We start from the raw sequence: 14,124 nt of genomic DNA on the forward strand, positions 1-14,124 counted from the left end.
ACCTGCTGGTCCTGTGGCAGACCAGGACACTTGAAAAGGAACTGCGACCGATCTGACCACAAGCAGGAGAGAGATGTGGCCGACGTCGAGGAGCGCCAACTGTCAACGGAGCGGCGGAGACGACGGGCGCCCACCTGCTGGTCCTGCGGCAGACCGGGACACCTGAGAAGGGACTGTGACCGATCCGGTCACAGGCAGGAGAGAGAGGTGGCCGACGTCGAGGAGCGCCAACAGTCGACGGAGCGGCGGAGACGACGGACGCCCAACTGCTGGTCCTGCGGGAGACCGGGACACCTAAGGAGGGACTGCAACCGCCCCAGCCACCGGCAGGAGAGAGAGGTGGCTGGCACCGAGAGGAGTCAACAGTCGCCTGAGCAACGGGGACGGGTGCCCACCTGCTGGTCCTGCGGTGAACCTGGGCACCTGCGGAGGAGTTGCGACCGACCTGGCAACAGTCAGGAGAGAGAGGGGGCCGATGCTAGGAGGAGCACGTCGGCGCCATCATCACCGTCCCCTCGGCTCGTCCTGGAACCGGTCGACAGAAGGTGCGACGATGGGCTGATTGCTGAAGGACGGATAAGAGGCCGTCCATGCAGAGTACTGGTGGACACCGGGGCGATGCTCACTATCGCCAGACCAGACGTCGTGCGTGGCCTACCTGGGAGGACGCTGCTGCGCCAATACGAGCTACGGACTGCTTCAGGCGAGAGCTTGCCCATCCAGAGAGAGGTCTTCCTGGACCTGACCTTGGGGAAGAGGAAACTGGAGATGTGGGTGTTCGTCGCCAACATCACCAAGGATGTCGTCCTGGGACTCGACGCCATGCGGTTACTCGATGCGACGGTGGACATCCGGCGCCGTATACTCCGTCTTGGTCGGGATGAAGTGTTCCTGATGGACGCCGAGGACCAACCCGTGGCCAGCGAGCTCTCCTTGGAGGGCCAAGGGGAAAAGCAAGATGGCGCCCACGCAGTACGAGTATTGCTGCCCAGCCTAGCCAAGGATGGGGTGGCACCACCATAAGGAGGGAGCAGCCGGAGGACCCCAAACGTTGGACCGACTAGCATCCTACCAAGGGACTGCCCGAGACGAGCAGTCCTAAGGAGGGAGCAATGTGACAGCGACGTGAGATTCGAACTCACGACCAGCGTCCCGCATGAAAGCAGATCGCGCAGGCTCCACGGAACATTGAGTGACGTCGCGCGGTGGAGAGAAGAGAGAGGGTGTATTACGTCACGCGACGAGTTTGCGCGCGCATCTGGTGCTGGTAGAGAGGAGAGGCCCCTGGATTTCTCTGGAATGCCATCTCTAGAGACGGGTGGAACCTTCGAGGCTACGTCGCTGTAGTTATAAATTACGGTCGCGAAGGAACGACAGCAGTTTCAGAGTTTTCAGTTATTCAGTCAGTGAGAAAGCCAGAGCAAGCAAGCCAGTCAAGCCAACCAGAGTTCGACTCGAGTGTGCGTCCGCATCTGCGTCAGCATCCGAAGGCCTGAGTTCGAGTGCAGTGGATCGCAGTTGGAGGGACCTGAGTTCGAGTGCAGTGGACCGCAGTTGGAGGGACCCGAGTTCGAGTACAGTGAACTGTCTCTGAAGGTCTGTGGTTCGAGATACTGTGGACTCGAGTGACTGAGATAGAAGAACTGTGAACTGAGAACTGATAGTTCTGATTTGTAAATAGTGCTTTGTAAATATTAGTTAAGATTAACAGTTCATTGTTGTTCGTACTAGTCCAAGTAAATTGTCATTGTCGTCGGTGGAGTGCTATAACGAATACTGTGTTGAGTGAAAATCCAATTGTTGACGAGAGCGTTAAGGTGAATTGTAGAAAGGAATTATTGTTGTGACGAATAAATTACATTGTTGTTACTAATAAAAATTTACACTATGAATACAAAGGCATTCATAATACAGTACATTCAAACATCTATGAATGCGAACCTTATTTATGAACCATCTCTAGAATATCAAAACAATTTATTTCCATGATTATTCCAAAAGTGTATTAGGCAATTAATGAAGTTTTAACTTTTTCTAATCACTATTATTTGTAATAATGTATGCATCTAATTCTCTTGACTTTGCAATAAAGTTGTGCTTTTCAATATTTTGAGTCTATGAATGTTACAGATGTCTATATGGTACATATCCATCTCTGTTTCCTGATGGCACAGAAGACCATGGTGCAAATTGATAGGGAGGATACCAGGGATTGTCCCTTCTGGAGAATTTGGTGTCTGTTGCTGAAATGACAATAATTTATCCCTGCCAGGGACAGCATTTATCTCCTTTAGGTGCCTAATTTATAGTTCCTTAGACAATAAGATATATAAACAATTATTAGATGATTTATTGCAATGTTTTGAATTAAGATGTACATCTTCAGAACCTACTCGAATTTTTGTAAATAAGAACAGTCATATGTCATCGTCTAAGATTGATTATATAATTACTAACGCTTTTGATAGCTCTTACACAAGTTGTTCAACCTAATCGTGGTGACCATCTGGCTTTAATTTATAATATCAATCTAGCTAGTCAAATGATTCCTGTCGAATCGGAAGTAAAAAGTTTTAGGAAAATAACAAATGATGGTTTAACTGGTCTAAGGTCTACTGTTGATGCTTTAGATTTTGATACGATGTATAAATTGAATATTAATGCAGACAACTTGTTTACTAAATTAATGAATATGATTACTGGTGCTATTGATATAAATTTACCTATGTTGACTGAAACTTATACAAAAAACAAATACCAAAAAGTATAACCATTGGATTACTCCTGAGGTTTTAAAATTGAATGATGAAATTAGGAATATACTTTTGTTAACAAACAATTTCCATAACAATCTTGATTTACTTCAATTATATAGAAACAAAAAGAAGGCTTACAAGAAATTAATCTTTAGTGAAAAAAGTAAATACTTTGATCAACTTATTTGTAATTCTTCTAACAAACCAAAACAAATTTGGAAACTGGTAAATAGTAAATTAAACAGAAAGAAGCCTGTAGAATGTATTACTATTGTACATAATAATGACAGGGTATCAAATAAGACTGATGTTGCCAATGCATTTTGATTGTATTTTTCAACCAATGTGGAGGATGCACTGAATGAATATTTTGGTCCAAGCAAATCTACGTTATGCACCAAATCTTTAGGAATTAATAATAGTTTTGTTTTCTATGATACTGATGCTAATGAGATTGTTAAAACAATTCAATCGTTAAAAAATACTAATAGCACTGGTATTGACAGTATTTCCTTGAAACTATTAAGAGTGATCAGTGACATTATTGCATCTCCTCTAGCCTTCGTATTTAATCACTGCATTAATAATGGAGTTTTTCCATCATTATTAAAAACTGCTCTTGTTAAACCAGTTCATAAGAAAGGTGATTCTACTGATGTAAGAAACTATAGACCTATATCATTGTTAAGCACGATTTCTAAAATATTTGAACAGTTAATATATAATAGAATGTTACAATTTTTATTGAAATTTAATTTAATTACTCCTGATCTACATGGTTTTCTCCCTGGTGAATCAACAGAAACTGCTCTTTACAAATTTAATAACTATATTTATGAAAACCTTGGTGAAGGTAAACATGTAGCTAAGGCATTTGATAATTTGGACTTTAATTATATATGTATAAAATTAAAAGCCTTAGGTTTTAGAGGTACATTTTTAGCATTTTTAAAATCATACTTGTCTGATTGAAAAATATGTGTAAATATTAATGGTATTCTTTCTAATGAGTTTTATATAAATATGGGAGTCCCTCAGGGTTCTGTACTTGGACCTCTTATATTTTTACTTTACGTAAATGATTTGACTAATTATATAAAGGAAGGTAAAGTTTTATTATACGCAGACGATACTTCTATTACTGTTTATTCGGAGTCTTGTAATGATTTGATAAGTAAAGTTGGCTATATCTCAGTTCAAAACGTGGTGTGATTATAACAAATTAATTGTTAATATTAATAAGACTGTATGTTTAAAATTTGTTAATAGACCCATGAATATAAATTTTCCATGTCAGTTGGGGGATATATCGACCCGAAGCCAACACAGTACTAAATTTCTTGGCATAATTATGGATAATCCATTGACTTGGAATGAGCATTCTGATTTTATTGCTAAAAACCTTGTTCTGCTAATTTTGCTGTATTGCAACTGAGAGCTATACTAAACACCAAAATATTGATTTCAATTTACTATTCACTTGCTTGACAAGCATACTGAAGTATGCGGTATTGGTCTTCTTTAGGTTTTATTATGATACTCTCTCTGATCGAAGAACGAAGATATTTCTTAATGAAGATTCTCCACGAGCATCAGCTATTTTAAATCAATAATATAATTAAGCAATTGCGATCGTCTTCTTTTCTTTTCTAGCAGTAATACCAATTGTATTCCACTATGGTTTAACTTAACCGAGACTCTGTAATACAGCACGTAGAGTTAAACTCACGGTTAGGTTTAACATAATCTTTATATTAACCATATTTACAAAACCGGGCCTTAAACAATCATCCCTATCAAAGGAGGTAAGCACAATAACACTCAGGCTGAGATGCAAGCCATCAGACACTCCTCTGTGACAAAAAAATACAATGAAAATGGCTGTATTACAGATTATTAAAATTTAATTATATGCGAATTTGGCCTTCACTCATTAAAAACATTTACTATTTACAGTATTTTCAGCATATTTATTACAGCCAATTTGATGGGACAAAAGCACAACGATGTTACAATGGCCTTCATGTTTCAAGCCATACTCTCCCATCAGATTTTCACTGTACTTGTTCCTCTAAGATATCCAGATACTCCAGCACCTCTCGCTCAGACTTGTTCTTCGAGTCCTATTACTAATAACTTGTTCCATCCCTTTTCCATTTACCTCGTGTTTGCTTATTTGTTCTTCAGATACTGTTACGAATTTTTTTTCACCTAATCATATTTGTTAATTTGTTATGCACACAGTCACTGGTGTTTATGTCAGTGGCAACTATAATGACAGCAATAGTGATGGTGGTAATGTGTACACACAAGCCTTCAAATCTATTGTGACGGCAGGCCGAATATTCTAGTCGTTCCTGGTCGCTTCGGGGAACTTCGTGCGCATCCGGCAGAAGGGAGGGGGCGCGAGGAGGTGGCGCGGCACGTGGTGAAGGGAGAGGGGGAGAAAACCGACTGCGACGGACGTAAAGGAAGTCTGGAGTCTGAGTGATGGGGAGACCGAGAATCGCCCAGAAACAGAAACTTCCAGGGTCGAAGGTTCGCGAAGTGTGATTTAACTAATAAAAATCGAGCAGCCTTCGAAGAGAGCCAGTTCAGTTTAGAACAGCGAGTCAACTTGTGAGGCAGCAGTGAACGTCAAGGAAGCCAGCCTTCGAGACCTGGGTTCAACTTGAGGAGGACCGCAACTGTGACAGTGACCACGGAGTGCGGCGTATCCAGAAGTCTTGAGTTCGAGTGCAGTGGACTGTCTCTGGAAGTCTTGGGTTCGATATACTGTGAACTTGAGTGAATGAGCTAGAAGAACTAGCTAAGGCAATGAACTGTGAACTGAGAACTGACAGTTTTGCGTTGTAAATAGTGCTTTGTGAACATTAGTTGAGATTAGCAGTACATTGTTGTTCTCAATAATCCAAGTGAATTGTCACTGTCGTCTGTGGAGTGCAATAACGAATACTGTGTGTGCTGTGTGGAGTGAAATACCTATTGTTGACGGGAGTGTTTAAATTCAGTTATAGAAAATCATTATTGTTGTGAATAAAAGTTACATTATTGTTTGAATTAAAAGTCACACTATTAATAAACGAAAGCTACAGTGTTTCAGAAATATCTCACTGAAACATACCTGTTTATTTTATTTGTGTAGTCATCAAGCAAATTCTTATATGAGCCATCAATAATTGCTCTTCCTATGGCTTTGTCCTGATACACTTCATCCATTTTCTGATTCATCTCTTCTCGTGATGTTGTTTCTGGAAGGTTAAGTGCAGTTTTCACAGCAGTGTCACCTATCTGAAAATTGTGAGACATATGTTCATTAAATAAAAATTATTTATATATAAAAAAATTATACAATCTTTGAAAAAAAATCTTTTATACTATAGCATCAAATGTAAGAGTGAAGGATTTTAACATTCATTTATGGAGACGACTTTGTACAAATTCTAAAAATCCTAAAATATAAGAAAGATGAAACAAGAGGATGCAAGAAAACATCTTTAAAAAGCTATGTCAAATTTTATATTTACTATTTTAACTGTTATATTTGCAAAACTTTTCATATTTACATTATATAAAAAAAAGTTAATTTATAGCTCTACTGATGAAATCTGATCCTTGTTTCTGCATCATTTTCCACTTTTAGTTGAAAGGAATACTGTCACAAAGTAAAGTAAAACTTACATTTCTAGCATCTCTAATGATATTGGACCTCCACTTTTCTGCAGCATCCACAACAAGAATGTCTTCAACACCAAGTGAGAAACCTTCAATTTTTAGAAAAGCATTGAAAAGCTTTGCAAACGAATTCAACAATGCACCAGAATATGTTCCACCATACAGCTGGAAAACACAATGAAATATAAACAAGTTTCTATTAACAAAAATGATCAGTCAAATATAAAGCAAGAACAGTCATTTTTCACCATTCAAAAAGTTGTGAAGTAGCATTATACACCTAAGCTTGCTGTGTATCTTCAAATCTCCTAACAGCACAGTTTTTATTAGCATGGACACCATTAACTAGTTGGATGTATTCAATACCGTTACTAGAATACAACTACTAGATAATTCATTGATAGTTTTCGCCCTTCCTTCTGATTTGTAAAACGAATTCAGTCAACTATTTTCATATTATCGCACAATTTGAAAATTAATTATACAACAATTTGAATTGCATGCTTTTGTTGTAATCATACGAGGGTGGTTCGATATGTAAGGCACAGATCCGACTTATATCAACATATTTCACAAAATCTGGGGCAGGGAGAGGGGAAATAAAACAAACATTCCACACAGTCACCATTAAGATTCAAACAAGTTCAAACATTCCTTCATAGGGTTTTCCTGTCCAAGGAAAATTAAATAATGCAAAACTCCAGTTTTCAATGTGTTTTAATCCTTAAATAATTTTCTGGATAAGAAGTTCTTGAATGGACCAAAGAGGTGAAAATCTGATGGTGCCAGATCAGGACTACGAGGTGGATGCAGCAGAAATTCCCACTTGCACTTTTCCAAGCTTTTGCCTGGTTTGATGTGAGGTAGTGCACCACCATGCAGAAATCTCTCACGAGCATGTAACCCTGGCTTATTCAATCAATATGTTGAGAGTGTCACAGTATGTCACCATTGAAGGCCTTAAAAATCCTAGAGTAATCGCAATTATTATCACAGAAGTAAACACTGAAATAATGAAACAATTGTCTCTAGAGACAATTAATATTAGGTACCCTCCACAAAACTGGCTTCATTTATACACTGACGGATCCTTGATCTCCAGAGAACAAGGTGCCGGTGCAGGTGTTACGTGCTGTCTCTTCTCACTTTATAGATCTCTTGGGTATGGAACAACAAGTTTTGATGGTGAAATCATTGCAATAAGTGAAAGTCTCAGGAATCTTCTATGCCACATCAATAAATTTAGGAATGCAGTTATATTGTCAGACTCCAAAGCAGCTATTCTATCAATAGTCTCTAAACACACACCTTCATCTCAAACAGCAGAAATAACTAAAATGCTCTCTCAATTAATAACACTCAATAAAAGAATTGTATTCCAATGTATACCATCCCATTGTGGAATCCTGGGAAACGAGAATGCGGATGCTTTAGCAAAGAAGGGCAGCACTGCTACTTACAGACCTGTTACTAAATCTAAGTATTACCCTGTGAAAAGATTTATTAAATCTACATACTTAGACTTCAACAAACAAAATTTGATAACACAATCACAAGGGAAAAAATGGAACTCGCTGCATCAAAATCCACAGTTAATTCCCGATTTGCCACGAAAATCGTCTGTAGCTGCATTTAGATTGGCAACAGGCCATGATTGTTTGGCCAAACACCTGTATAGAATTGGAATATATCAGTCCCCTAACTGCCCATTGTGCAACTCAAACCAAGAAATGGATTCGGAACACCTCAAAATCTGTGCTTCAGTGGCTGGCCATGATAATATCTTTGAAAAATATTGGAGTGCAAGAGGTCAAATGACTTTATTGTCAACTGCCTGGCATTAGAAAACAACAACTTTTTTTTTTTTCAGATGACTGAACTTCGAATTTCTTACATCACTGAAGCGAACTCTAAACCCATGTTTCATCTCCCATAATGCTGCTTTCCAAAAAAGGGTTTTCTTCCTCTCAGTAGTAATGGTAGAGATTTTGCAGTGATGCAACCTTTCTTTTGCTTTTGTGTTCCTCAGTCAGCAATTTCAGAACCCAGCACGTGGATACTTCACATAAATTTAAGCCTGAGATTATTTCATGAAGAATCCCCTTTGGAATGTTCATCACTGCTTCAATTTCACGGACTTCGATTCTTCAAATGTCCCTTATCAAACCTTCGACAACAGCACACTTGTCATCTGTATGCAAGGTTCCTGGCCTGGCCCTCTGTTGCTCTGGACCATCATTCAGTTTCATTTGATCATCTTGAAATTTGTTGCAAACACACACGTACTTACTTCTTTTCAACATAAAATGTCTTGCCCATAAAAGTCACTAACCTGCGATGATATTATAAATTTGTGTATAGATAGAGAGCAGCTGCTATGGTGAAAAATTTTCAGGGGCAGGAAATTTTTAAATAACAAATCTATGTCTTAAATTGGAAGACCACTATTATTCGTTTCTTAATATATGTTGAATTAACGTGCTATCTAGACTACAAGAAGAGTTTCCAATAGTCGACTATGGAAACTTGTGTTTTTCGACAATTTTCAGTGCAAATAACACCTATTATTCATTTGTAGCACTATATGAACAGCGTGTAGTTATTCAATTATCTACAAAAATAAAATGTAGATGTGGGAATTTTCAGATAATTTTAAGATAACTGTAATTTGCAGATAACTGTGTTTATAAATGATAGTGGCAGCTGTTCTTTTGTACACATGGGACAGTGGATAGTTGAACACTCACACTAGGTCACATGTGGGAGAGATCAGACTGCGGCATGTTTACATCTTTCAGCTCTCCACTGCGCCAAGTGCTCAGCAGAGCACACCTTCTCACGGCTGAGAAGATAAAAAAATGATTTGCGCACAAACATAACTCAGAACTACCTCACTAGCTATCATCTCCATAGAGGACAACATTTTGGAGAAAATGAGCTTGTCCAAATTCAATGATCAGTTTGCTCAGCAGAAGATGTTAGAAAGCTGTATATTGTCATACAGAACTCATAGGGTTTGACACAGAATATGTCTTTCCCCGCAATGGGTATGGGAACCTGTTCCAGTATCCGTGGCGAAACAAAAAATGACAGAATTTAAAATGCTTCCTCTAACAAGACTATCTGCCACAGCCAAATGCTAACGTTATTAGTAGTTAGGCCACGCAGCAATGTAACTTGTGTGATCACAACCAATGTTGCCATCTTCCCTTGTTACGAGCATGAGAGCACAAAAGTTGTGTGTAAAATGAACAGTGCCACGCAGTCTATCTCAACACTGAGGGCAGCTACAGATGTGTGCAACCGCTGGTTTGATTTGTAATTGCGAGTTCTGCAATATTAAAGTGATAATAGACATGTACGATACACTTTGAGAGAACTACAGTGAAAAATTTGTTGTGAACTGGGACTAATTTCAGAATGTTTCCTTATATGAAGTGAAAATATATTGTTGTTCAAATGCCTAGATGTTTGGCAATGAAGCCATTAGTCCTCTTGCACGCCAATATTTTTGAGGTATAGAATCTTCTTCTTGTATTGCACAACATACAAAAGGGAGAGTGAAGCGAAAATATGTTGCATGCTTCACATTCATTACTTCTGTTATCGTATCTTCCATTAGAAAACCGACACGAAAATAAAACATTCAAACCAACACAACTGAGGTGGGTAGACGCAAAGAGGTGTAAGTGACATTTTAAAAAAATGATTTACGTGCCTCCAGGGTAAACTAAAGCATTTAAAATTTCAGTGGTAAAGGGATGTCTTTTATCCACATTGCACATTAACATTTAAAATTGTTGTTGTTGTTGTCTAGTGCCTTGCATTTGGCAATGAAGCCATTAGCAGTCGTGCTTTCCAATACTTTTGAACTGTAGTTTCTTCTGATCTTAATGCTTCACAGGTCTTCAAGTGGTCTTCATTCATTTCTGCTGGATCGTTACACAGGATACATATTGGTGAAGCTGAGATACCTATTCTGTAGAGATGACTTGCTAGACAGTCATGATTTGTCAATAGTCTGAAGGCTGCAACTGCTGTTTTCCTTGGTCTCTGGGGGATTATATCTGGGTTGGAAAGTAGTGTAATCCATTTTTTGTCTTTAGCATTTGATTCTATTTCTTGTAGGTATGAATGAGAAAATTTTGTAGTGATCAAGCGTTTTATTGAGGAATATGAGAAATTAAATTTAGACTTTTGTTTTATTGTCGTGCCTTTCTTGGCAAGTGTGTCTGCGGTTTCATTCCCTATGACTCCACAGTGTGCTGGAATCCATTGGAGATGGACAATCTTATTAACTTTTTGGAGTTGTGTTAACATTTTGTAGCATTCTCTTATTTTTGTTGACTTCTTTGTAGCATTTGAACATATTCCCTGAATTGCAGCTTTAGAATCTGAAAGAATTACTGTCTTGTTATATTTATTTAAGGGAAGATTTAATAATTGGCGGAGAGCAATTAAAGTTCACAGAATTTACGAAAGCTTAGTAACTTTTAATCACATTTCTAGAAAATAACGTAAGTGCACTTATACCCCTTTGCTTCTGATGCCTCAATTGTAATTTCTTTCCAGATAATAGGCGACATATTCTGTGTGCTGGCATAACCCTGCCAACACAGTGGAGAAATTTTTTATTTCAACTTTTATCGAGGATGAAAGTGGAGGGGCAAATGTTAAGAAAAAAGGGGCAGGATATTTTTGGGTTCCTACAGGTAACAGAATTGTAAATTCGCCACTAATTGTCACTCTGATTTTATCATTCTGCTTGCTAAATCTGGTAACTATGCGCACTTCAAACTTGAAACACTTTTCAGCCATATTTACATGCAAAATTCAGACTAGTGGCTGGAAGACAACATTCGCGTGGTTATTACTCCACTTGCTGGTAAATGCACAGGTAATTTATACCTTTCATATTGAATCAACTTTACAGACTCTTTTCTATGCATGAACAGTGGAGGCCAATGCCAAAAACAATTTTCTCTGCTGTACAAATACTGTGTTGTAGACTGGGTACTGCACTTACTCAGACAAGAAAAAAATACATAAATAATATTCCTGTGGAGTAACGGTTAGCCTTCTTGGCGATGAAACGAGCGGGCCTGGGTTCAAATTCTGGTTGGGACAAGTTACCTGGTTGGGATTTTTTCCTGAGGTTTTTCCTCAACCACTCGAAGCCGAACTGCTGGGTAACTTTCGACGTTGAACCTCGGACTCATTTTGCCTTCATTAGTATCAGTTCACTAATCATCTTAACAGTTTACAGGTTGACAAGGAGGACATGGCGGATGTGGTCCAGGATCTGCCTATAGGAGACATCTGTCTGCGGGAGCTGCACATATCCAGTGAAGCTACAGGGACTTGTAAGCGGACTGTGGGCAACCGGGGTAGTGTAGCACCCCTGGATAGATGGCACCTTGGTAAGTTGTGGAATCGACTGCTACATGTTCCTCTGGTTAAGGATGTAACACATTCAAGTACATGAATTGCGAACAGATGCCATCGATCTGAGGAGACCGCAGGATAACATCACAGGAAGGCGGAGGATCAGTCTCCAGTCAGGACTGGATGCTGTGGATGAATCGATATGATGAACCATGCAGTGAATCACACGTTTGAAAAGCGATCCTTAATGGATTCAACAATCATTCCAACATAAGGAGGCTGCTCAATAAGCCCAAGGCTGTGGTGCTTGCCCGCGGGCCCTCTTTCGAGGAAAAAAAAAAGTAATATTCCTAGCATATGAAAACATCATTCTGCCAATGATATGAAAAATCGGAGCAAGGTTCATAATTCAAAATAACACAGCACAATTCTATCTACACTGACTGGCCAAAAAAGTGGATCACTTAATTTTTTTTTAAGAACTACAATTTTATAGCTTATGCTTTATTTTTACTGCATCCTGAAAAAGGCATATTGTAAATTGAAGTAAATATGTATCCTGTGCACTTCAATTCCATCATCAAAATGTTTTTGTTATTTATTTTTAAGTTCGAAAGTGTTGTAATTTATGCAAAATTTCAAATAATGCATTTCATTAAGTTAGAGGCAATGGCTCACATTATAACATATGGTTATGCCACTGTGCGCGCACCTTGTGTGTTGCAAGCTCTAGTGGTGATGACGTTCTCCATTCATAATGCGATGCTGACCACATTTCCTGATGGTTGAAAGCCCACTTCTCCAACAATGCTGCCTACGTTTCGTTCAGGGTGTGGAAGCTGCAACGTCGGACACTTTGGTCGAGCTTATCCCACAAGTGTTCAATAGGATCTAAGTCTTGATTGCGTGCTGACCAATCCAGAGTTGGTATCCTGATGTCACGTAGTGAGGAGCATGGGAGTGGACACTGTCATGCATAAGAATGAAATTTTCACCAGCGAAGAGAACAAAGGGGATTACATGGTCTATTAACACATCCATGAGCATTCAGAGTGCCTCCATCGATGAAAACAAGCTCTATTTGGGCCTCAAACTGATATTGCCCCATACCATGATTGAGCCGCATACAAGCGCCGTTCTTTCGGGGAAGTTTCAAGGCGAATATCACTTCCCACACTTCCTCCATATTCTCTCTTTATCATCAGCTGACCAGAAGCAAAATCGCGATTCATTCATGAACAGAATCATTGACCACTGGTTCATAGTCTAGTTCCAGTAAACAGTAATCATGCTGCTTGGTGTTGGAGGGGGCTGTGGAGAAATTGCTGCTCTTCTTGAGCAGCATAGTAAAGCATTGAATAGAGTTAGCTCATTTTTATATTTTAATCTCACTTTTAGTCTCATATCATTACATCGTTCATAATATTGTTCACATGTGATGACTTGCAAAAAAAAAAAAATCCATGATAGTATAAGTATATTTTAAATGTTGACATTTGGGGTATCCACAATTGAACATTATAAAACTATGCAAATCAAACTTTCAGATAAGCTCCCTGCATAATATATACGTCACTGTGTACGTTAACAGAAAACCACAATTCCAAGTCACACAGAGTTTGTGTGCACTCGATGTGGGTCTCTGGCATTTCGTCAGCCCACGCGAGTTGTGTGGATATAAAGGGAAAAGTTGAGACGATGTCGGGTGGAGTTCCCGGGTAGCTCAGTTGGCAGAGTGCTGCTACGTTCAACCAGAGGTCCCGGGATCGATACCCGGCCCCGGAACAATTTTTCTCTTGAAATTATTCATTATAAAACTAATTCATATAATTTTTAATAGGTTTTATACCCATATGATAGTAAACATGTATTGTATGTGTAGATTGTGTAGATAACACTGAGAGTATTGATATTGTAAAATGACAGATTGTATCTGATGATGTTGACATGCTCAACGAAAACGTTCATACATCACACAACTTATTATGTAAAGGTTAACACCTAACAAAATATATAAAGTAGTAAAGTCAACGACTGAAAAAATAAATTTCTGACATAGCTCTTCTTGAGGTCAAATTGGCTTCCTGGAGTCTTTGTCTAACATTATTCTCAATCACAATGACGATGATTTCTGGCCTAGACCACAGTCGTGCGGAGATGTCGCAAGACACAGAGAATCAGTAATCTGTTATCCCTGGTGGACGTAAACCTACTACAGCCTGATTCCAGTCGTCTATGGCAAGTACCCAGTTCACAGAAATGCCACAGGGCATGTTGAAAGACACACCGATAGCATTAGCTTCAAAAC

General features: G+C 39.1%; 1 pseudogene; it reads right to left on the reverse strand.

Moving 5' to 3' along the window:
• LOC138705798 (DNA-directed RNA polymerase I subunit RPA1-like) overlaps positions 1–14,124 on the reverse strand; it is a 164,016-nt pseudogene that overhangs the window by 74,380 nt on the left and 75,512 nt on the right.

Source organism: Periplaneta americana, chromosome 9 (genome assembly GCF_040183065.1).
Source record: "Periplaneta americana isolate PAMFEO1 chromosome 9, P.americana_PAMFEO1_priV1, whole genome shotgun sequence".
Taxonomy (NCBI): domain Eukaryota; kingdom Metazoa; phylum Arthropoda; class Insecta; order Blattodea; family Blattidae; genus Periplaneta; species Periplaneta americana.